The 24,747-nt window shown below is 43.1% G+C and overlaps 1 pseudogene; it reads left to right on the plus strand.

The window, feature by feature from the left end:
* The first annotated feature begins 12,343 nt into the window (after nucleotides 1-12,343).
* LOC112309722 (E3 ubiquitin-protein ligase RNF168-like) lies at nucleotides 12,344-23,335 on the plus strand (annotated as a pseudogene).
* The last annotated feature ends 1,412 nt before the right edge of the window (nucleotides 23,336-24,747 follow it).

Below are 24,747 nucleotides of genomic sequence, written 5' to 3' on the forward strand. Positions count from 1 at the left end.
ACGGCGCAAGCCGTGTCCACACTTTCCCGGGAAGATCACAGACATGCACTGGCATGTCTGTCACTACACGCGCTCTTCTGCTGATGAAATTCAGGGACATCTGTGCACCGGGGTATACTGGTGCAGAGGTCGGGAAAGTGTTGACTCTTATAAAAAAACATATATGTTTGTGTGTGTGTGTGTGTGTGTGTATATGTATATATATATATATAATTTATTCTGACCTGAAAACATGCTTATTGATTTTAGAGAGAGGGGAAGGGAGGGAGAGAGAGGTAGAAAAACAATGGACGTGGGAGAGGTAGAAAACAATGGACCAATCAGTTGCTTCTCATGTGCACCCCGACCGGGCACCGAACTCAGAACTCAGAAGCTGGGCATGTGCCCTGACCTGGAATCAAACCCGCCAGCTTTTGGTGCATAGGACAACCCTCCAACCCACTGAGCCACACTGGCCAGGCATGAAAAGTCTTGACTCTTAACCATCTCTGCTTTTGGAGGATGTAGCAGTTAACTGGTTACTGGGGCTAGATAGGTATATTAATTTTTTTCATGTATGTTAATGTTATTAAAGGTTAAATACACACTCTGAAAAAAAAACCAGTAGGGTATTGACATAAAAACAGACATATACGTGTAGAACAGAATAGAGAGCCCAGATATAAACCCATTCATACAGTAAACCGATCCTCAACAAGGGGCCAAGAGCACACAACGGGGAAAAGACAGTCTCGTGATCAGCTGCTGCTGGGAAACCGGGCAGACACAGGCAAAGGGATGAAAGCGGACTTCTATCTTACACCACACACAAAAATCAACTCAGCGTGGATTGAAGACTGATACGTAAGATCTGAAACTGTAACACTCCTAAAACAAAACAAGGGGGAGAACATTTTTACATTGATCTTGTCAGTGATCGTTTGGATGTGATAACAAAAGCACAAGCGACAAAAGGAAAAATAAACAAGTGGGACGCCATAAAACTAAACAGCATGGCCCAGAATACAATGAACAGAATGAAAAGTCGACCTACATAATGGGGGGGGGGGGGGATATTTGCACACCATATACCTGCTAAGGGGTTAATAATCCAAAATATATAAGGAACTCATAAAACTCAATACTAAAAGCACAAATCACCTAATTACCAAATAAGCAAAGGACTTTAGAACAGACATTGCTCCAAAGAAGACATACAACTGGCCAGCAGGCATATGAAGAGGTACTTACTTACCATGGCTAAGCACCAGAGAAATGCAAATCAAAACCACAATGAGATCTCACCTCACACCTGATAGGATGGTTATGAGCAAAAGGACAAAACAGAACAAGTGTTGGCCAGGATGTGGAGAAAAGGGAACCCTTGGGTACTGTTGGTGGAAACGTAAACTCATGCAGTCATCATGGAAAACAGTATGATGATTTCTCAAAAGTTAAAAATAGAACTACGGTACGATCTAAGAATCTGAGTTCTGTGTATATATCCCAAAGAATTAAAATTAGGACCTCAAACAGATATCGACACTCTCACATTCACTGAATTATTATTCATGATAGCCAACATATGGAGACAACCTAAATGTCCACTGACACATGAGTGTAAAGAAATACAGTACATACACAGAATGAAATATTATGCAGCCTTTAAAAAGGAGGAGATTCTGCTATGTGCAACAACATGGAAGAACCTGGAGGACATCATGCTGAGTGAAATAAGCTGGTCACAGAAGGACAAATACTGCATGATTCTATTTAAAAACAATCGAACTCATAGAAGCAGCATGGAATGGTGGTTTCCAGGGCCTGTGGGGAGGAGGACACGGGAACTTGTTCAACGGGTATAAATTTCAGTTATGCATGATAAATAAGTTCTAGAGATATATATGCAACACTGTACCTATAATTAACAATACTATGTCTTGCACTTAAAAAATCATTGAGGGTTGAAACTAATACAAAATAACTTTGATTGTAAACTGTAATTGAAAAAAAATGTGTTGAGAGGAGATGTCATGTCAAGTGTTCTTACCACAAAACCTAACAAATACCCACGAAGAAGAAGAGATACCAGGGATGGGTGTGCACAGCGGAAAGACCCGGTGAAGACACAGCGAGAAGGTGGCCATCCGTAAGCCAAGGATAGAGGCCTTAGGAGGAACCAAACCTGCCACACTTTGACCTTGGACTTCCAACCTCCAGAACCGTGAGGAAATGCATTTCTGTTGTTCAAGCCACCCAGTCTGTTGTATTTTGCTACAGCAGCCTAACCAGACTAAGCCAGAACGTAAAAGCCAATTGTGTTGGAAGCTTCATTTGGGAATGTTCAAGAGGTTTCATGGGACAAACATTAAAAGGGTTTTTCCTGGCATTATAAGAGCTGTATGTAGATGTTGTCGCTTATTGGTTCGGGTAACTAGAAGAGGTTGTCAGAATCTAGTGCAATTTTTTATAGTTTCAAGTTTTAATTCTCCCCACGGTTCAGTTTGGGAAGCAGAATTAAATAGCACAAAATCAACTAAGTCATTTCACCTCTGAGCCTCTGTTTTAACATTTGTTAAATAAAGAATTTAGATTAAATCACCTCTAATTCTCTGGGCTCTAACGTTCTATCATGCCAGGTGAATTTGGAGCAATTATAGTCATCATGTCACTAAACTTAAAGAAATAAGTGATTACAGACTGCTAAAAGAAAACGATACTTGGGAAAAACTGTCACAGTAAGGAAGTTTGATTCCAATACTTCAGAAATCGGCTGTGTGCATGGACGGGTGCACCGGTTAAAAGGACAGACTGACTGTGATCTTGACGAGTGCTTGGTCTCCCTCGCTTCAGTTTGCTCTTTGCTTGAGTGAAGACCATTCTAATACCTCTATGTTCACCTTAAGCAGACTCCTTCACATATATTTTTAAATGGGAAACAATCTTGCGGGGGGTGTTAATAAAAACGCAGTGCACTATCTTTGAAGAGGGTTTTTTTGTCCCTGGAACTGGACGTCAGTGGATGAATTTGGAGGTTGGCCCGCTGCGTCCGTTAAACACAACAAAAAAGAAAACAATGCTTCGTGTGTGATCACAGTGAAAATAACTGAATGAAAAGAAGCAAAAAAAAAAATTTATAAATGACAATTTCATCAAACTGAGTGGTGAAAAGTTGAGAACAAGAAGAAAGAAAAATATTACAATTGGTAGATATGCAATAAAAGGACTCACGGTTGAGAAAAAGGAAAAGTGGGAGGGGGGAGAGGAGTGGGGAAGAAATGGAAAAAGGAGGGAGAGGAGGTAATTTCCACCGAAAGAAGGGCCCAGCCACTGTTAATTTGGGTGATTGTGCAAACATTACCACATACCAGTTCTAGAACATCACCCTCAAATTCTTTTGAATTGAATTTCATAAATTGAGCCCTCTGAAATCCACGGTAGTTTGAGGAATTGAGGAAAATCATTTAGCCAAGTCTAAAGTTGTGTTTCTCCTATCCAGCCACCAGGGGGTGATACATCCCATTCAATTCAACAAAAACTTAGAGGTTATCAAGTGCAGAGTACCTACCTAGAGGCTACCGGGTGAATAAGGCACGGGTCATTATATTCAAGGATACTTGACAATACACTTACACAAAAAAATATAACTCAGGAAGAATAGAGCTGTGAAGTTGCACTTGAGCTAAGTCTGTAAGGCTGGTAGGAATTCATAATAAGCAGAGATGGTGGTAGGAGGAAGGTTCTAAGGAAAGACACACATTTGGAAAGAAAGATTGGTAACAAAGAACAACTAAGCTTCAGGCTTCTGTTACAGTTGGAATAGAAAGTATTTGCTTAGCTGTATGTTTTCTATACACTCAACATCCACAGACCACTTAATGGGGATTGGTTCCATATGTACGAATTCAGTTACTTAAAAAAAAAGATTCAACCCCAATTTTTTAATGCAGTTATGAAATTTATTAGTGAGTGTTTCTTTTGGCTGGGTGAGGTGAAATTGTTTTCAGTCTCTCATCGTGTTATCTCTGTTTGGCTCCACAATCAAAAGCTTGAACTATAGTCTGGTTCTTCATCAAGTTAGTTTCCTTTTTTATCCTTTATTCCTATTTAACAGGAAAATGTAAATCACAATTATAGATCTTTGGCTATGGCAGTAAGGGCCTCTGGTTCTGAAAGTTGATTCTAGATATTTGGATCAAACATGGACCCCAAAGTTTTGGAGAGATTTCTCTCCAAAATCTACTTCCAGTGCTCTGCAAAAGCAAAGTGAATGAGCTTATCACACTAAACACCAGAAATCTAGATGCCTAGTCCACTTTTAGGATACACGTGGCTCTGATTGTAAATTTTCAGTTTGTTACAGCATTTCAGTTTTAATTTTTTTTATTGTTTACATATTTACTGAGGTATAATTTATATACCATTGTAAGTATACCTTTTAAGTGTACAGTTAAATGATTTTTAATACACTTACAAAGCTGTACAAAGCTGATTATGGCATTCAAATTTTAGAACACTCCTTTCCACTGTGGGGGAGGGAGAAGTTTCTCCTCTTTTTCCTCTTAGTCCTTCTGGACTAAGAATTAAATTGGCATGAGATAGACTAACAGAAGAAAATAAACAAATTTAATTACATATGTACATGTGGGCATTCCCTTAGAATATGGGATCCAAAGACAAACTGGGAAGTTGAGGCTTATGCGCCATCTCGAGCTAAGGAGAGAGGGAGGGTAGTGGTTGGAACTTCTAAGGGACAGAAGGCAGTTCACAATGTGCGGGGCCATCTGTAACAGTGGGACATGGGGGCTTTGATCAAAAGGGTCTTCCTCGGCTCCTTTCTGTCCAGCACGCCTAGTTCATATAAAACTATAGTCATCCGTGATGATCGCTCCCTTCCTGGAGCAGGTCCTCTATCTCACTTATTTTAGGCAGTTATGGGGAAGTCAAAGGGTCTTCCTGGGTTTTCAAAACAACCAGCTTGAGATAATATCTCCAAAAAGGCATATTTTGGGGTGTCAGACTATGCCCCCCTCACCCAATTCCCTTGAGCCCATATGCAGACAGCCTCCTTTCCCACACCCAGCCCCATCCAGACATCCACTGATCTATTTTCTTTCTAAATGTGACTTTTCTGGACACTTTACACTGTATGTAGTTTTGTGCATTTGGCTTTCTTGCACTTAGCATAATGCTCTGAAGATTCATCCATGCTGTAGCAAATACCAGTATATCATTGTTTCTATTGCTGCACAGAATTCATTGCATGGATATACTACATTTTATTTATTAATTCACCAGTTGATGGACATTTGGATTGTTTCCAGGTTTTAGTAATAAGGGCAAAAGTAATTGTGCACAAGTCTTGTTATGTGAAAGATCAAAACGCACTGGGCAATGAAGACGATTTGGGTCAACCTGTCGCAATAGGGAGAACATTCAGGAATGAGAAACATCTCCAGGAAAAGGAAGCAGGGCTGGGATTCTATAGAGGCAGAGAAACAAGGAAGTCACCTGTAGGTCTCTTGAGTGTCTTAGGAAAAATGGAAGGAAATATGTGAAGGAGGCAAGGTGGTTCTCAGAACACAAGGTAGGAGGGTTTCTCAGTGCTGCTGCTTCCCAGAAGCACAGGACTCAGAGAGCTAAGCTCCAATGATCAGCGAGTATGTATGTGTGTATCAGTGTGTATTTACTTCTCCTGGGTAGATTCCTAGGGCAGAATTGCTAAGTTATGTTTAACATTAAATTTTTTTTTTTCCAAACTAGCTGCCCTATTTTCCATTCCCAACAATAGTGTAAGAGGGCTCCAGTTTCTCCACATCCTCACCTACATTCAGCAATGTCTCTTTTTCATTATGGCCAGTCTCGTGGATATGAAGCGATGTCTCAGTGTGGTTTTAATTTGTATTTTGATAGTGAGCATCTTTACATGTACTTATTAGCTATTTGTATACATTTGGTGAAATAGCTCTTCAAACCTATTGTCCATTTTTAGATTGGGTTTTAATTGGGCCTTTGCATTATTGAGTTGTAGTTCTCTACATATTCTGCATATAATATCCTTTATCAGATACATGCTTTGCAAATATTTTCACCCAGTCTGTAACTTGTCTTCTCATTTTGTTAATGGTTTTTAAAGAGCAAACGTTTTTCATTTTAATGAAGTTCAGGTTATCCATTTCCTCTGTTATTGCTGCAGGTTGGTGTCCTAAGGACACAGCCTAACTGGAGGTCACAAAGATTCTCTCACATTTTATTCAAGAAAGTCTACAGTTTGGGCTCAAATTTAAGCCTATGACTAATTCTGAGTTAATTTTTGTCTGTGGCATGAGGTGAGGATTGAAGTGAGCCTGTTTTTGCATATGGACACCTGCACCATTTTTTTTAAAAAGAATGACCTTTCTTCTATTAACTTGTCTTAGGACCTCTGTTTAAAATAAGTGTAACATAAACGTAAGGGTTTATTTCTGCACACTCAACCCTACAGCACTGCTGTGGTGCCTGTCCCTGCGACAATACCCCAAGTGGCATAACAACACCTCATACCAAACTGTGCTTTAATAGTGAGATTTGAACCTAAACCATATACAGTGAGTCGTTCAACTTTGTTCTGCCTTTTCAAAACTGTTTTGGTTCTACAAGGATTTGTATTTTATAATTGATCAGCTTATCGATCTGTACAAAAAATAGTCTGCTGGGATTTTGAAAAGATTTGTGTTAGGCCCTAGCCAGGTAGCTCAGTTGGTTGGAGCATCGTCCTGATACACCCAGGTTGTGAGTTCCATCTCTGGTCACGGCACGTACAAGAAACAACCAATAAATGCCTAAGTAAGTGGGACGACAAATTCCTGTTCTTCTCTCTCTCCCTCCTTTTTCTCTCTCTCTCCAAAATCAACAATTTTAAAAAATAGACATGTTGGCATAAATGAATTTTGGGGAAATTGCCATCTTTACAATATTGTCTTCTAATCCATAAACATGTAGCATCTAATTATTTATGTAACATCTAATTATTTATGTTGTACTTAATTTCTCTCAGCAACATTTTATTATTTTTAGTGTATGTATCTGGCATTAAATCTGATCAATGTATTCCTCAGTATTTTGCTCTTTTTGATTCTATTATAAATGGAATGGTTTCCTTAATGTCATCTTCGGAGAGTTTGTTGCTAGAATGTGGAAATGCACCTGACCTTGTATAGAGCTCTGCATCTGTGGAGATGATATAGTTGTTACTTTATTTGACTTTATTAACATGGTATATTAAATTAATTAGCTGTTTGGATGTTAATTCAACCTTTCTTTCATTCCTGGGACACAGGATACACTGGGAATACACTTATTCAAGGTATATCATCCTTTTTTCTATGGTGATGAAACTGACTTCATGGTGTTTTATTAAGGTTTTTTGTGCCTGTGTTCATGAGTAAAATCAGCCTGCAATTTTCTTTTCTTGTGGTGTCTTTGCTGGCTTTCAGCTGTCGTCATATGTGGGGGGCTCTTTGTTACTGTAGCCTAACCTACCCTGATACAGTTGATGAAAAAAATGATGTAGCTCTGTATTTCCAATCTCCAAGATACAGGGTTAGATAGTAAAAGCATGTCACAGAGTAGACTGTACAGTATATGGTGTGCTATCATTTGCACAAAGAAAAATCTATACACATAGGTACACATGCATACCATTTCTGTGGAAGAACACACAAGGAACCAAAATAAAGTTGCCTCTGTGAGGGAAGAGAACAGCTGGGGGAGTGAGAAGGAGACTTCTTCCTGTTTACCTTATTATACCTTTAGAATTTTGCAGTATGTGCAGATATTACCCACACAAACACACATTCTCAATATGCACACACTTTTATTTCATAAAAAAAATGTTCATATTATCAGGAAGCATAGCCACCAAAGGTGAGAGTCGCAGAAACAAGCTTTGTCCAGGAAGAAGCGAACCTGACCCACCACCTCTGACTATTGCTCAACAAATACTTCTGAAACAATCTGATTTGCCTTGGAGATCTGTCTGTGGAGAGTGAAGGTGTTATCAGGCCCCTTCTGGTTATATATTGTTTACTGTGAAAGAAACGCACTGACCGTGGCCGGAGCTTTGTACAGCATTGTAACTTTCACGCACGGAGGTCTGCTCCCCCGGGTACCGGCGTCAGACCATCACTTTCCCGGGCTCCCCTGTGACCCAGGCTTCACCTGTCACTCCCTACTTGTATGAAACTCCAGCTTCCATGAGGGAAGTAGGTGCACCAACCCACTGTGACAGCACTGGCAGAAACATCTGACCTGGGGGGACAATGTGAAGAATTCCTTTTCTGCTCAGTGTTACTGAAGGCCTGTTCACTCCAGCTGAAAACTGGATTGATGTGAATGCAGGGATGCCTGAAGGGACAGCCAAAGAAACTATATACTTCTACGTGAACCCTGAGCGATATCATACCACCATGCCTGCTGCCGCACACCAGCGGTCATGAGAAAGAGACACAGAAGACCCTTCTGCCCATTGTCTGCACCACCCTTTGCCCAGTAAACAAGGATGGCTCTTGGGAAATGACCAGCCACACTAACGTTCCCTTCATTTCACAACAGGAGGCCCACACAGATGTGTTCTGCAGATGGTGAACGGCTTCCGCTATTTTTAGCTGAGACCGCTCTAAGCTGAGGAAACAGGCCCAAGACCAGAATTCCCCTCAGAGTCCAATTCACACCCTCGGTGACACCTTCAGTTCCGGGCCAGAGCTGCCTGCAGCAGCATCCACAGTCGCTTCGGCCCCTCCAAGAGGCTGCCGTCGTGCTCACAGGGAAGCCCTTGGAGTACTAGGCCACGGGCTCGTCAGAGAACACAGCCGTGGCCAGCTGAGAAGTCATTATTAATAAAAGTATGTAAATCAATACTAGGTACTAGCTATAAACAACTATGTATGAAAATCACAAACTATGGACTGGAAGATGCAAATCAAATGTGCCGACTGAAGTGAGGGCACAGAGGGGGACAGGAGTGGACTGGGGTGGTGACTAGACGGGAGGCTGGCTTCATCTGCACTGTTTTATGTCCATTAATGAAAAGACTAGCAGCACATGAGACAAATGTTAACAGTGATTACATCTTGATGCTGGAAGTGGGAGTGTTTGTTAAATTTTTCTACATATTTACAGTATGACTAGCAAAAAAAAGTAATCAAAAGCTGGAAGTGTTCAGATTTTAAGTAAGAGGCATTTCTATAAGAAATGAAGATGTTGCTTTTTTATTTTTCACAGCAAGACAAGACCTTGAGCTTCTTCTTTCTTGCTCTTTTCCTGATGGGGCAGTGGAGAGAGTGGAGGAGCTGTCTCTGACCCATTAGCCACCTTGGTCTTTTAAAAAGAACTAGGCACTGGTTCTGGGTGTCGGCTCAGCCTGGGAGTAAGGAAAACACTGAGGACTTCTCTCCCTGCTCCTGACGGCCCCACCACTTCGTCTGGGTCCTTCCCTTGGGTGGTGTCTTCCAATTCCTCACTTGGTCTGGAGCTTGCGTGCTTCGTGTTCAGGGAAGAGGAACTACAGACACACTCACACACACACACACACACACACTCATACATGTAAATGGGGCGGCAGGGGTCAGCTTGGTTTTGAGGGCAAAAGTATTTCTAACTCTGGGACACCATAAAAATGGCTGAGAGCTTATACTATATAAGCAATTTAAACATACCACGGCCAAATCAGAAAGCTTTACTTCATTCACTTTCTTTACCTCAAACCTCCAAACTCCTCCCCCATTGTCTCCATCTCATTAAATGATCCCACCATCCAATTCAATTGCTTAAACCAAAGACCAGAACTCATCTTGGCTCTCTTCCCTTCACCTTCTACATCCCAGCATCGTTCCAGAGGAGATAATAATACCAGTATTGGTTTGTGAAACTTGTGTTTTGGACCCATACACACATCTATAACGTGTAAACACGCACACTGAATTGCAACATCAAATTGCAATTTCTTCCCTTGTCCTGAAGAGGGAGAATGTTGCAAAGAGGTGGTTTTTATATTTGATCCTCTTTAAGGAGCTTAGAAACATCTGGAGCTCGGTTTCTTTCTCTGCCTTTTTGTATTCTCAAATGTTTGTATCCTCTTCACTCTGTTGTCTTTCCTTTCCTACAGCTGAGAAACCTGCTCCTTTTCGGAGAAATAATTGATCGAAGGTAGGAGGAAAAAGAGACCATGGAAAGAACGTGACATGTTTAGTTTGTGGTTTCCTTACTGACAGGTGTGAGGATCCACTAGAAGTCTGCTCTCCCCTCCGGATTTCCACAGTACTCTGCCTAGAACCCTAGGGCACTCTATCACTTTGACCTTGTGTTTCAGTTGTGGGAAAGCATGTTTTAACCTCCCTAATTATCTGCGCCCTGATTGGGAAGGGTTCTGTCCGTATTTGCTTCTGTGTTGCTCCTCCCACCCCCAAAGTGCCTAGCTCAGTTCCTTAGAAGTCTGCCAAATTCCTTCTCCCTTCCTTCCTTTCCTTCTTTCTCTCCTTCCTTCCCTCCATTCTTCCTCCCTTTTTTCCTGATAAAGCAGGAAAACTATGCTTCAGAAAGTCTGTTTTCAGCTGGAATTGAATCCGAAGGGGCAAGGCCTTTGGAACAGAGAGTGCCTGCCATCGCACCTGCCGTTGGATGGTCCGGTAACTGGCCCGCAGAGACTCAGGTGTACAGCAAGCACGCGCCAGCTAAAGAGAAGCAGTACTCACCAACCTGGGCACGAGCAGAGTTTGTCAAGTGTCCTCGCCAACGTTAGGGAAGAAATTCCTTTATCTCATTCCTGTGGGGCAATTTCCCATCCGGTGAGTTTTGAATGACTCTAACCTCTAAGGTTATTTGCAACACCTACTTAGAGGTGATGAGCAATGCCAACCTAATGCAGGTCCTGGAAGCATGAATCAATGTGATGTGCCTGCAAAGGTCATTAGTATACCTTACGACTCTAATGTTTCCTCTTGGGGAGTGCAACTTGCCAGCCAAGGAACCTCATACTCTTGAGGAGAGAGCCAATAAAAAATCAAGGTGAAAATGCATCATCTCACTCTAGGCAGTGTCCATTCCCCAAAGGGGGAAGCATCTGAGGTGGAGCCGGAAAAACCGTAGAGACGCATCTTTTTTACCTGCCAGATGATGGGGCATAGGGCAGTGATTATGGCTTCCCTGTGTGTCTCATAGCCCCAGGTGCAACCACCAGCAATCAACAAATAATTTCTAATAATAACAATGTTATATCTGAGGGCAATAAGTATCTACCATTGCCCATTAAAAGTAGCCTATAAACCATTTCTTAAAATTGCTTCCCAGCCAGTTTCAAGCACAACTATTAAATCATTAAATTAAATAGAAGTGACTGTGTCATAAAGTGAGAATGAAAATTGTATCAAAAAAGATTAGAGGCTAAATTTACAGCATCTAAGATTTCTTAAAGAAGCAGAAGATAAAACTTTACTAAGTACCATGCGTAAGTTATATAAAAGATTCTCTGAATGGAATCACATCCTATCCGACAGCAATTCTTTATATCAAGGGAGTGATAATACGAAATATTTTAACAAGGGAGATAGAAATAGTAAAAATAATCAAAGAGAATTTAAGTGAACTGCACCTACAAAAAAGTAAAATATCGCACAATTTTTTAAAACTTTATGTATTTATTTTTAGAGAGAGGGGAAGGGAGGGAGAAAGGAAGAGAAACATCAATGTGTGGTTGCCTCTCACGCACCCCCCCACACACACGCCCACTGGGGACCTGGTCCGAAACCCAGGCATGCGCCCTGGCCTGGGAATCCAACCGGTGACCCTTTGGTTCACAGACCAGCACTCAATCCACTGAGCCACACCAGCCAGGGCAAAATATTTCACAGTTTTATAATTGCATGAAGAACAACTGGGTTTGTTCTATCTGAATATATCTTAAGTTCACGGATGCTTACAAACTCAGAGACCTAAAGTAACCACACAGGAAGGCCTGCAGTTTAAACTCCCCAACTAGAAGTGAGTCACGACCGGTAGTCATGTCCTAGGCCAGCATCTTCCTTGAGGAAGGTCAGTCTTGACCTTAGCTGAGCCTGTCTGTCTATTGTCTTTCTGCACCTACGATAACATACCTTTGGGATGTCAGAGTGATCCCCGTCTTTTCAGAGCCCTCAGGGCACAACCTCCTACGGGAACAAAGGGCCCTAGAACCCCTCAGTGTTTGCTTGTTTCCTGCCCGCTGTCTCTAAGCGTTGCTCGCTATCCTGCATCCGCCAGGGTAAAAGAAGTGCGTGTTAGTGCTTTCCTCTTTATCCACCCTCAGAGATTTCCCTGCTTTGCCTTCTCCCACCTCCCTAACCTATCGCCAATGGATGGCATGCAATCCCCGTATGTCTTCTCCTCTGATTCTAATGTATAAAATAAGGCGCGAACCCTGCCATCTTCGGGAGCATTTTCTCAGTCCATTGAGATTCTGCTTCCTGGTAGCTGTCATCTGTTTGGCTCAAACAAACTCATAAAAATTCTCTTTGGGTTTAGACATTTCTTATGTCGACAACTGATATTTAGAACTACTTTTCATATTTTGGACATCCTTTTTTTAAAGATGTGATTTGAGCCAGAAACCTATTTCTTGCAAATAAAATTTTAGATTGTCTTCCATTATTTATAAAAGGTTTTGGATATACTGAAATAATCCACAAAATTCTAGTGTTGACGTTAGCGGCGATGTGGGCTCTTGGTGCTTGACTTCATGCAGGAAAGCTTTCACAGCACCAGCCCAGGCGATTCTCAGAGCACACTTGTCGAAGCTGGGGACAGTGAAACAAAGGAAGAGCTTAAGACAGGCGAGGCCAGATCCTAGCAACAGGAGTGAGCCTAGGTGGAACCGCCTTGGTCCTTTGGAAAGAAAGTCACAGAACCAGAAGAAGTGAGCCAGCTGGGCTGCATGGACGCAGGAAACAAGTTACCAGGGCAAAAGAGTGGCCCTTGGAGAAAGCAAGCAAAGATATATGCACCTTAGGAAAGAAGGGGGGCCAGCCAGGTAGCTCAGCTGGTTAGAACATTGTCTCTGTACGCCAAGGTCACAGGTTCAGTCTCTGGTCAGGGCACAGGTGAGAAAGAGTCAAGGACAACATAAATAGGTGGAATGGCAGGCTGATGTTTCTCTCTCCCTAGCTCTCTCTACCTCTCCCTCTCTCCCCCCTTCTCTTCTCTCTCTCCAATCAACTTTTTTTAAACAAAGAAAGGTGGAAAGGTCCAGGCATGCTCTAGAGAGAGAGAGAGAGAGAGAGAGAGTGCACACACACGCTGCGTCCTTTGTCTTAAAGGTTTTTATCTATTTTGTAAAGGCAGGAATTTTAGGGGAGGTCTCAGGACTATCTCAGTAGAATATTCATCAGCTTTCCAGGTGCATCCTTAAAGGGTTGTGGTCTCTGCTGATTGGCTGGCCTTGGGGTAGGAGGTCTGTAGTCATTGCCTCTGGTTCTGATGCCAGCGATGGCATCACTTTGTCTGTTTTTGCTACTTTTCTGGGCCTGAAGCTGGAACTATAGATACATAGATATCTATATATAGGTATATAGAAACTATAGATAACATCTATAGTTTGTATTCACAAAGGCGGTGAATACACACAGAAATTATTGACAGAAAGGAAAAGAAATTATTTGCAGAGGAGGAAGAAGAAGAAGCAACACAGGCAGAAAAAAAGGAGAAGAGAAATAGAAGAACAACTAAAAAGTGAGGAAAAAATGGCAAGAAAGCTAAGCATTTTATTAACAATTTCTTTGAGGGAAACATCTAGGCTTCTTCGGTTGAATTCCAAAAAAATCTGATCCAGTCACAACTAAGTTGCAAAAGAAAAGTCAAAACAGATAAACACATACTGGAGATATTGAGAAGTATCTGTCACTGAAATCTCAATTTGGGCCAGCATCGCGGGGTGAAGCTGTACAAGACGGCAGGAAAACTCCACGTCTAAGGAAGCTGACAGAGGTGATGTAAAGAGCCCTGTCTGGCAAGACAGAAATTGCGGAGGACCACCTACACTCTCTCTGCAAATGTTCCGTGGCACTCAAGAACAAGGCGTGGGGTCTTCCACAGCGTCGCCTGTGCCTCGGTGGAGAAGTCGGAATCGAGACCGAGCAATCACGATGAAGAATTATGTATCATAAGTCATGAGGAGCCTGAAGCCAGGGTTTCTTCTCTGGAGAAGCTGCAGTTAAGCCTTGTGGCAAAACAGAGAGCGGGTGCACTCCATCAGACATAATTGGAAATAGCACGCTTGGGACAGAAAGTGAAGTCTTGCCTCCCGATCAGTAAAGGAGATATTGCCAAAAGGAAAAATCAGGAGTCTAAGTTTGAAGCAGTCGGAGATCCACGCTTTTTGGTAAAAGGGAGGAAAGCGTTCCCCAAATCTTCCTCAGACCAAGGGCAAACAGAAACCAACTTTACCCCAAAATCATTAGCACTGGAACATCGACTTTTTGAGAGACATAAACAAGAAAACAGGAAAGGTTATTAGCATTACAGATTCAAAAAGAGGTGGGTAAAGAACAGATGAAGCCAAACTGGCAGAAAGGATCCTCGAATGGATGTCAGCTCCGTGCTAGGCGACCCCCAGCAGACAAACTGCCAAGCGGACAAAGGAAGAGTTCCAAAGACAGGAACCTAAAAAGATAAACTGATATAGAGCCTGCAAAAGACTCGGAGAAGCCCAGAGAATGAACATTGGCCACCTTCTGTTAAGATCCAGTTGAAACGTTCAGTTAACGTTAAGGGAAGAAAGATGCCAAACTCTGCTAGAGATCGACGTATCTAAAAGTGCTCATTCCCTACAGCCTGGTATGTCGCAGAGAAGTATTTTTTCAGACGTTTCAGAGATGCACAGAGTAACGCATGGGTAAATGGAGCGTTTTAGAATCTAGTAAAGCTGGACTGTGACACTCTCTTTGTCTTTTTTTTTTTAAGATTTTCTTTATTTATTTTGAGAGAGAGAGGAAGGGAGGGAGAAAGAGAGGGAGAGAAACATCAATGTGTGGTTGTCTCTCATGTGCCCCCAACCAGGGACCTGGCCCCAAACCCAGGCATGTGCCCTGACTGGAAATCGAACCAGTGACCTTTTGGTTTTCAGGCCAGCACTCAATCTACTGAGCCACGCCAGCCAGGGCTCTTTTTCTTTATAAATTTTTTCTTCTGCTCTGTGGGCACTCACGGTCTGTAATTGAAGGACTGTGCAATTACAAGGGAGGAATATTCAAATATACTTCTGCCAATATCAGTCATAAGCAAGAGACCTGATCCTTTACTAATAACCGTGATGTGCTAAGTGTGACAATCCTCATAGGTAATAGATATAAAAATGCCTGAGCCAACTCCCAAGAAATCTTCAAATGCCATTCTCGTTCCCCCTGCAAAATGCATGTCTTATGGCCTTTGCTTACCTTTTTGCCCTGACTAGTAATCAAAGCAAGATTACATTATACCAAATAGTGAAGGAATCAGGTTTAAAATTTAAGGGTTTTTTTTTGGGGGGGGGGGTTGCTACTTTGTCATGTATTTATAGATCACTTGAAATGCATCTTCCATAAAACTAGCATAACCTAGTTTTTATCTTTTAAATTATTTTAAGCATTTTATCACTTCCTTTGATTTAAAACTGATTAGGATTAACAGGAAATCAGAAACATCAGGGTTTTCTGGAAAATGAGGATTAACTGACAGACAGAAAACGAGAGTCGTGATGCAAAAGGAGTTAAGAGTCGGGTGAGGCTGAAGACAGCGAACTGATGATGTGGAAGCACTGGAACTGAGTGGGTGACCGGAAACTGGGACCACTGCCCTGGCTGCTGTGGTTCAGTGGATTGAGCACTGGCCTGAGAACCAAAAGGTCATTGGTTTGATTCCCGGTCAGGGCACATGCCAGCAGGGTCCCCAGTTGGGGGCATTCAACAGGCGGATGTATCTCTCACACATCTGTGTTTCTCTCCCTGTCTTTCTTCCTCCCTTCCCTTTTCTCTAAAAAACAGTTGCCCCCCGGGTCACGTACTGAAGGCAACCAATACCAATAGATGTTTCTCTCTCACATCTATGTTTCTCCCCCTCTCTCCCTCCTCCTCTCTTAAAACCAAAAATAAAATAAAATGTGAAAAAATATATATATATATATATTAAAAGAAAAAAAAGAACCTGGGTCCAGGATGGAGTAGCAGGTACAGCTAGGCAGAGCATTCTCCCTCATCCTTTAGTTGCTGAGTGACAGAGAAAGCATTTGGTTTTTGCAGCTCGTCACACCATGGCGTCTGGTGTCAAAAATCAAAATTAGTTTCTAAATCACCAGAAATTTGGGAAATCCACATTTCTATTAATCTGCTCTTCCAGAAAAAAAAAAAGGGAGATTTACTGTAGCAGAGAAAAATCACAATTTACTGTGTTGTGGCAACTGAGACATGAATAAACATGCGTTTATTTCCTTTTGTTAACATTTGTATTGGTAGTGACTTTTACTTGTGTTTATGGATGGAAATATTATGATACCTGGGTTGTGCCCTATATTACCCCTCAAAGTTAAATCAGAGGCAATAATTCCACTTTTTCAAATTTAACTTAAGAGACTATTCATCTTTGTTTCATTAATATGAACAACTCTGAGCAAACAAAAATAGTTTTAACAGCAATCCTGCTGTCTAGTTATTCATCCTTTTAAGGTAAAAATACATAACATGTCCTAGAGCTAAATCTAGCTTACATTTGTCAATAGTTTTATACATCTTTGGGATTTTCTTTCCTCCAGATTTTGTAACTGAAATTCCGTTCATCTTTGCATTCTTAATGGCATCTATTCCAGTATTGATTGGGTACGCAATTATGGGTAGAATTCTGATGCTAATTTAAGATTTACTTTGCCCTTTCTCAAAAAAAAAAAAAAAGTGGCTTCCTTCTGAGGAATGATTGTGCAGGAATGTAGTCAGATACTAACAAAACTTGTCTAAAATAGACTAACATTTACTTCTCATCAAACTGACATTTTTCTAAGAGCAATTTCACTTTACATTTTAGGGAAGACTTTATTGGAACCCCTCAAATTAAAAGTTATGTAATTAAATCTTCCTGGAATAGCCCATGACCAAAAAGGGGGGGAAATAGTGTGATGTACTTAGGATTTGTATATGTAACCACTTATTTGCCTGTGAACAAGTCTTCCTGACTAAAGTTGGTTTTAAGAGAAATTTTAATTTCTCTACTAGTTTTTCTGACAGTCCTACTATGTATGCCTTTTTGTTAGAAAATAGTAAATACTTTTGGGTAAGTCATTTAAAAAAAATCGCTTCCGGCACACTCCCAAATGAATCACAGAATTCTGTGAAATGACTGTTGTCCCTATTGTAATTTCACAGAAGGAAAAATCCAAGCCTCCACTCAAGAATATGTCGTGTAACTATTGTAATAACAAAAAGGAAGTCGTCTTACCTCTTAATGCCTGTGGTCAGTAGCCATATTTCGGGGCTTGTCAAATCCCAATTTGATGAATATTCTAAAAAATGCCCTCAGCTTTTATAACCTCTGTGTTACTCAACATTCCCCTACTATTTCCAATACCACGAGATAATCCGGAATGTATAATGAAGCTCTCAGCAGGGTGTTTTTGGTAGAACCAGTTTGGCCCAACTTGTCAAAATTTGAAGATCTTAAGAGCTGTCTCAATTACAAGAAGGCTTTCAAATATCTGTATTAAGCTGGTAAGATTAATTTTCGTCTTAAGAGGAAGTCTTATTTTTTTACAACGTGGAATTAATTAACTTGAACTTCCACGATCCAATAGGATTTAAAACCTGGAAAATCATGGAATGGGTCCGAACGTTAGGAATTCGGTTATAAAGTACCGGGCACCTAAAAGGCACTCAACACTTGAGGGAGGGAATGGGGTGGAGGGCTACCTCCTTGCTAACAAAAAGGTGATACGATTCTGAATTGCAGCCAACGAATGCTATATTGGAAAATACCTAGGGATACTGAGATCCACACTTCATTGTGTCACAAGTGACAGTGACTTCCACAGACAGTGTGACAAAAGGGACAAAATTCCACTACAGCTATTTATACTGTTTACAACAGGTTTCCGGGGACATTTAGCCCCCGAGTGAGATGAGTTACCCTCCAGACAGTAAGTCATTAAAAGTTGTTATTGGATTTTCTTACTCTGTCTTTAGTGCAAAGAAAGAGAAGAGGAAAGGTGAGAAATTACAACTTTGTACAAAGTTTTAATGTCCTTCTCTCCAAATGTTCTGAGGCTTCCTAAAAGAAAAGTGATCAATAATTAAAGAGTCCAACCAATCACGAGCTCTGGAACCGAAGAAGAATGAACACCAAGATTTCCCAAACAGAAGAAGATGATGCTCATTATAGTGCTTTCTGAGAAAACGAGTAACTTCACCGCTCTGGGTCCACACAAGGAAGAGCTTTAACTTGCCTCCAACACACTACCCATTATTCTGCAATCATTCAATTAACCTTGGTCAAGAGACTGTATCTGCCAATAGGTAACAATTCCAGGGCCAGTCTGCGAATTTGGTTTTGCTGCAATTACATTTACAGCCACAATAGTCAGAGACTGGCTACAAGAATGAGGCTTCGCCCATGTCCATTTAAAACTACAAAAATCCTCAAAAATAAAAATAAATACAGAGTATGTCGCTACTCCAGAGTCTACCAAGCGAAGTCGGTGCATACGTAAATTCACAGAGTGGTCCTGTTGGTTGGTCGCCGTGAAGACTTGAAATGCGTGCTCCCGGGGTTCGCCCGTGGCTGTGACTACGGCCCCTTTATGGGAGCAGCAGTGCCGACTCAGACGTCCTGCCAGCCGGGCAGCCAGCCCAAGCAGGGAGAATTTGCAGACGGGAAAGTGGGGAGGCAGGACATACCATAAAGGTATTGTATAGGGAAAAAAATGCATTGAAACAAAAACTCTAAAGGAATCCTACAAGTCACTGGTAAAATAGGATCAGACATGGATGTTCTTTTTTAATATAAATATTGAGAAAAATAATGTCTGGAAGAGACTTTAGGAGAATTTCCATTCAGCCCTGACTGGTGTGGCTCAGTTGGTTGGAGCGTTCAGATTTAATTCCTGGTCAGGGCACCTGCCTGGGTTGTGGATTCAGTCTCTGGCTGGGGTGCATACGAAAGGCAACCAATGAGTGTTTCTCTCTCACATCATCAATGTTTCTCTCCCTCTCTTTCTCCCTTCCTTCTTCCCTCTCTCTAAAAAAAAGAGAGAGAGAATATTCATTCATCCTCTCCCCAGTCTTCTGGCAAAAAAAGAACTCAAACTATCCTCACAGATTTAAAAAGCAAAAAATTAGAGGTAAATTCATGAGACTGAAAAGAGAATAATGGTTAAAATTTTATGGTGTAAAACTTACCACTGGGACCATTTTTTAGTGCACAGTCCCGTGGCATTAAGTTCGTTCACACTTTTGTGCAACCATCGCACCATCTGCGGGGGAGAGACCACTCCCGGACGCGACAACCGTCTGTCCAGAAAGCTGGACCCGGGCCAGAATGGAGGTTGCTTTCGGCAAGTCCCCGAGAGGCTGTCTGGTCATAACTGATATTCAGTCTGACAATAATCAGCACCCCTGCCCGCCTCCTGCTGTGTGCTGGTTCCTGGGACAGGCTGTAGTCGCGACCTGGTAAAGAGGGCAAAGTAATTTCCCGTAGCAGTCACACAACAGCACCCCTGACCACCCCACCCTTTCCCCTTAGAATGGGTTCCCCAAGTGGCAGGGACCCATTTCATCTTGCAGACGCCTAAGTCATGCCTCATACGTAAGTTTCCTTTAAGAAATTCCGTAGTCATTGCCAGACTGGCGTGGCCAGCCTCTTTCTTTGGTGTTTCCCTGCCCTCTGCTTTCGGAGGCAGATTTGCAGGCTCAGGGCTGCTGCCTGGGTCTGTGTGTGCTAACACCATCCACCTGCAGAGCTTCCTTCATCTTTCGAAACTGAAACTCTGTGCCTGGGAAACAATTTTGTGTGACCATTTAAAACTACAGGTGACCATTTTCTTCCCCCCACCCCAGCCTCTGGTAACCGCCACTCAGCTTTGTCTCCGTGAATTTGATCGTTCTACGTACCCCATTTTGTCATACATAGAATTTCTCTTACAATAAAAAAATTTTAAGGAAATAAATAAGAAACGACTTACTCCTTCCCATTCCAGCTACACTTCCCTGGACAGGCCACCGTTGTGTCTTATGCAGATGGTGGCAGCAGCCTCGTAACTGGTCTCCCTCCCTGTGTCATAACGCGCCTGTGACCCACGCAGCCCTCCACTTCCACTCCGAGATCGTCAAAGGTTTTCCAATTCTTGCAGAACCAGATACAAGATCCCCAGATCGCCCCAAGGCCAACATGGGGTAAACCTCCAGCACCCTCCCGACTTATTAAGATGCTGCTCCAGCGAATGACAGACATAGGCAGTGGGAGCTATAGAGACCACACCCCAAAGTCTAAAAGCCATCCCACTGAAGGCAATGTGTTTGGACACGAACTGCAAAACACATTCCTAATGATACCCACTTGGCTGTCGGAACCACGCCAGCCACGAGGAAAGTTGCTTATCCTCTTGTTAAGGGGATAACTAAGCATAACCAAACAACTAAGCAGAAGTCCTACTAGTATAGAGGCAACCCAGCTTGACCTAAATGATCGAGACCAAAGTCGTGCCTCACTTCCCAGCAGCCCACATGCCTGCATCATTCATGTCAAAACTACCATCACTTGTCACACCCACTGCATCTTGGGAGGTGACTGTCCTCTCAGGCAGTCCCCACAGACCAGTAAATGCTGGAAGAAAGGGTTACCCGTGCACCCCACTTAACAGAGAGAATGGAAGCTTCCGGCTCCCTAGGAGAGCTGGCCTGAGCAAACAGGAGACAGACGTTGTCCTGAGGACTCAGAGAAAAAACAATGCTGGGAAAATTTTTTACGTAAGAGCAAAACAGTTGTTTATGAAGTCTCTAAGATGTATGGGGGGATGTACCAGAGATCAGGGAGTTGGCACTGAGAGTTCCTGAGACCTGTAAAAGGGGCTCTAGGGCCTTTGGCAAAGCGCTCATTCTGCATGCATAGGAGGAAGCTACCTGAATCCAGGAGGAGACCACCAGCAAGGAGCAGGGTGACCAGAGCTAACCCAGCAGAAGTACTGCCACATGGATGGGCTTCAAATGGCCTCATGCTCAGTGAAAGAAGCCAGGCACAGAAGGCCATCTATCCGATGTGTGTGAAATATCCAGAGCAGGTGAGTCCACAGAGAGAGAGAGTTAATTAGAGGCATTCAGGGCCATGGGGGGAGGGGACTGACTGCTAATGGATACACGTTTCCTTTTGTGGTGATGAAAATGTTCTGGAACTAAACAGGGGTAATAGTTGCCCAAAATTGTGAATGTACCAAATATCACTGATGATAAATTTTATGTTATGTTTATTTTACCAATAAAATAAAAAGAAAGCTGAGGCAGATTCTGAAGAAGCCAGAGGCCAGAAGCCATCAGAGGAGCGCACTTCTCAGAGCTGGGCAGCCAGCGCCGCCCTGGAGGAAGGTGTCAGTTGCACCTCTGCGGGTCTCACGGGTTTGTAATGATAATTGTTTCAATACATGAGGTGACCGTTCCTGTCCCTATCCATTCCCGCTGCACGGACCTTCTCCAAACTGGGGAGCTACCTGTCCTTCCGAGGAAGGTAGTTCAAGAGTCCAATCTTATCTTTGAGTTTCCAAAGGGGAGGACCCCTTTGGCATACACCAAAGGATTTGTAAGGGGGTGGTCAGATCCACACCCCCAGCCTCTGGGGTTCAATGTTGGGTTAGATCTTAAGGAATCCTGTGCTGGGTGTGGAAAAGGGGTGAGAGACAGTGATGAGATTATTTGCTGAAAGAACTGTATTTCTCCACTTTACTTGACGTAGCAATTCAATGTAGCCTTAACTTGTCATTTTGGGGGGAGGGAACCTGATTTTCAAGGGCAAAAAGGAGTGAGGGAGAGAGATGTCAGATGGACTTGGAGGTTCCTGAGCAGAAGGAGCCTGACTGTCACCTCCCTCCAAGGTCCCAGGCTTTATAAGTGACTCTGCAGCTGTCCTGGCACAGAGCAAACCATAGTAGATAGAAGGGGAAGGATGCCAACAGGCTCACAGAGCTCCCTGGAGCCCCATAGAGGTACAGGAGAGCAGCCAGCTGTCCCCATGTCCCTGTAAAGGCAGCAGCTTTAGCTGAAACAGAGCCACCCTCCAGAAGCCCTGCAGCCAGGAACCTGCTCAATCACTGTCCCAGGACAAAAGGGGCGCGGCCACTTGGCAGATGTCAGCTTGGATGGAAATTTGCCCGGAACCAGCTCCCTCCCTACTGCGTGTGCCCAGAGAAAGGAGGAGGGAGGGCTGAGCTCTGCAGCCCAGACTGGCAGCGATTACCCGGAACCGAGATCAAATTCTCAAACCCAGAGGGAAGTTCCCAAAAGGAAAAGTGGATCGACTTATACGAAAACAAAGTTTTGTTTTTTCCGTGATGTGTGTGTGGCTTTAAGATACGGTGACTGCCAAAAGGCAGTCCACATTTTTCACACTGTGGCCCAGTCTTTCCACCCTACACCTTGAAGTTCCAACAGCACCAGACTACTCAGCAGCTGGAAACACCCACGTGCTCTCATGCTTTGTCAGCACACCTGTGACAATTTTTTAAATGGCCACAGCCTCCCATGAAGAGGTGAGGGTCTATGTCCCTTCCTATGGAACAGGCTAGTTAACCTTAGTGCCTCTGTTGTAACCAATAGCATGTGGTAGAAGTGATACCACATAACTTCCGAAGCTAGCTCAGAAGATGCTATGCAGCCTCTGCCTGGTTCTCTGCGAACTCTCACTTGTGAGCCCTGAGCTGCCAAGTCTGACCATTCTGCCCTGGCTGGGTAGCTCAGTTGGTTACAGCATCTTCCTGGTATGCCAAGGTTACAGGTTTGATCCTAGGTCAGGGCACATACAAGAATCAACCGATGAATGCATTAAAAACAAATTGATGCATCCTCTCTCTTTCTCCTCTCCTCTCTCCCTCTCAGGTCAATAAATAAAAATTTTAAAAAAAATCAGACCATTCTGAGGTGCCCATTTTGTGAAAAAGACCAGGCCACACAGAGAGGCCTCGGTTAGGTATTTCTCTGTCTGCGCCAGCTGGGGTCACTTCCAATAGCCAGGATCAACAGCCAGACCTGTGAGTGAAGATGCTCCCAGTTAATCCCAGCTCCCAGCTGTGGGGCCACCCCCATCCTTGCCATCTTCCTAGTGGAGGGCCCCAGATATCAAGAAGCAGAGATGAGCTATCCCTACTTCCCTGGTGCTGAATTCCTGATCACAAAATCGGTAATCCTCAAAAGCCCAGCGCAATCATCAGCCCTTCTCTGCAGCCCCCGCAGCCCCCATCTCCAGGTCAGAATGGATGCCCTGGTCAGACTGCTGCGTATTTAGTTCCAGGCTGCTCTGCATGCCCCTTCTCCAAGGCCAGCACCCGATGGGCCCCGAGTTAGCGGGGAGCCCTGCACACAGCAGGAACTCAAAAATCACTCACTGGAAGAATCTTAATCTCAACTTCACTGGAAATAGTAATTTGATGCAGCTTCCGTATGAAATTTGCAGGGAAGGGAACCTGATTTTAGAGGGCAAACTAGGCCTGCCTCAAAAGGGAATGCCCTGTTTTGAAAAACTCCAGAGTAACTCAATTGTGTCTTCTTTTTAAAGTGGATTTGCAATGTGAGATAACCTTCAGTATTTACTGATAACCTTCAGTATTTAATTTTGCTGCCCCCACATTTTGTCTGTGGCAAGTTTTCACAATAAAAGAGGCCCTGCCTTTAAGATGACATAGGGGGCAGAGCCATAGCCTGGTGTGAATGAGAGCAGCCCGGGACAGAGCACAGAGGGTTCTCCAAAGGCACTTCCGATCATGGTTCCCACAGGGTGTGGGCATTCCGCAGAGAACGGTCTAACTCCCTTTCCATGCAGCCTCGCCGGGGCTTGTCACAATGCCAGAAAACACGTGTGAGACCCTAGAAGCCAGGTTATACCAATGCCTATTGTAAAAGTATATTTTAATAGCAGCTATTGGGGCGGTTATGATAAGAGCAAACTGATAATTGAACTCAAGCTAACAGATCGATCTGCAAAGTAGATTGCAGAGACCATTGGGAAGAGCCTGAGAGAGGGTGTAAAAGGTAAACCTTTGTGTACACAGCAATAGCCACCTGGAAGTAAAGACTAGATCAATAATGGAATGACCATGAGCTTGGCTTTCCACCCGAGGGAGTTCCAAACCGAGAGCATTCCGCCTGTAAGCAGGATTCACAAGCCTTTTTTAAAAAGGTACCCACTTCTCCAACTTGAAAACTATGCCAGCCTCTCAAATTTCACACAAAATCTTCCTGGAAGTGAGACTTGTGGTATTGCCTAAGAGTGAGGCCAAGCTTGCTCCCATTCTCTCTCACCCCTTGGGGCTGACGGCAGCATTAAACAAAAATGCAGGAAGGAATGTGTATGGGTGTGTACCAGGTGTGAGCAGATGAAGTCTAAGAATAGACGTATGTGATTCGTCAACGGTAAAAAAACAAACAAAAACTAAAACCAGAAGCTCAGCTCTACTGTTTGTCCTGAACCCACTTTTTGGTGGTTTCTTATTTCTGTCTTACAGTACAGAATATTTTTGCCATGCAAAAATGAAATCCTCCATATGTAAAA

Source organism: Desmodus rotundus, chromosome 8 (assembly GCF_022682495.2).
Source record: "Desmodus rotundus isolate HL8 chromosome 8, HLdesRot8A.1, whole genome shotgun sequence".
NCBI classification, from domain to species: domain Eukaryota; kingdom Metazoa; phylum Chordata; class Mammalia; order Chiroptera; family Phyllostomidae; genus Desmodus; species Desmodus rotundus.